At 51.5% G+C, this 892-nt stretch overlaps 1 non-coding gene across 1 annotated transcript; it reads left to right on the forward strand.

Annotated features, from left to right (window-relative positions):
- The first annotated feature begins 208 nt into the window (after nt 1-208).
- On the forward strand, nt 209-316 carry LOC111549182. Its single transcript, XR_002733636.1, has one exon. It is a non-coding gene; the product is annotated as a small nucleolar RNA U13 (small nucleolar RNA).
- The last annotated feature ends 576 nt before the right edge of the window (nt 317-892 follow it).

Consider the following 892-nt stretch of genomic DNA (forward strand, 5'->3'; position numbering starts at 1 on the left):
CAGCCCATGCGCATGCCTGTCTGGGCCCCCCACATGCACAGCACACAGCCTGCCGGCTACCTGTGTGACCCACTTATGTCTCTCAACCTCTCTGGGCCTCAGTTCACTCACCTCTTACGTGGAGAAAATGACAGGTACATGGTGAGGGTTATATGAGACAGTACCTGTGGAGTACCAAGGGCAATGTTCAGTAAACGTTTGCTGTATGATCCTTTTGTAGTTCATAAGCATGATGATTGGGCTTTCATGCTCATGCATGAGATGGGCCTCCCTTCAGTCTTGTTACAGGCCGGCTCTGTGGCTCATGCCTGTAATCCCAGCACTTTGGGAGTCCAAGGTGGGAGGACTGCTTGAGGCCAGGAGTTCAAGACCGGCCTGGGCAACATAGTGAGATCTCATCTGTAGAAAAGGTTTTTTGTTTGTTTTTAATTAGCTGGGCACGGTGGTGCAGCTTTGGTCTCAGCTACTGGAAAGGCTGAGGTGAGGCCAGGTGCAATGGCTTACACCTGTAATCCCAGCACTTTGGGAGGCCAAGGTGGGCGGATCAGGAGGTCAGGAGATCAAGACCATCCTGGCTAACACAGTGAAACCCTGTCTCTACTAAAATACAAAAAACTTAGCTGGGTGTGGTGGTGGGCGTCTGTAGTCCCAACTACTCGGGACACTGAGGCAGAAGAATGGCGTGAACCCGGGAGGCGGAGCTTGCAGTGAGCCAAGATCGGGCCACTGCACTCCAGCCTGGGTGAGAGCGAGACTCCATCTAAAAAAAAAAAAGACTCCGCTCAAAACTAACTAACTAACTAACTAAATAAATAAATACATTGTAGCTGGGCACGGTGGCTCAGGCTGTAATCCCAGCACTTTGGGAGGGCAAGGCAGGTGGATCACCTGA

Source organism: Piliocolobus tephrosceles, chromosome 19, assembly GCF_002776525.5.
Source record: "Piliocolobus tephrosceles isolate RC106 chromosome 19, ASM277652v3, whole genome shotgun sequence".
NCBI classification, from domain to species: domain Eukaryota; kingdom Metazoa; phylum Chordata; class Mammalia; order Primates; family Cercopithecidae; genus Piliocolobus; species Piliocolobus tephrosceles.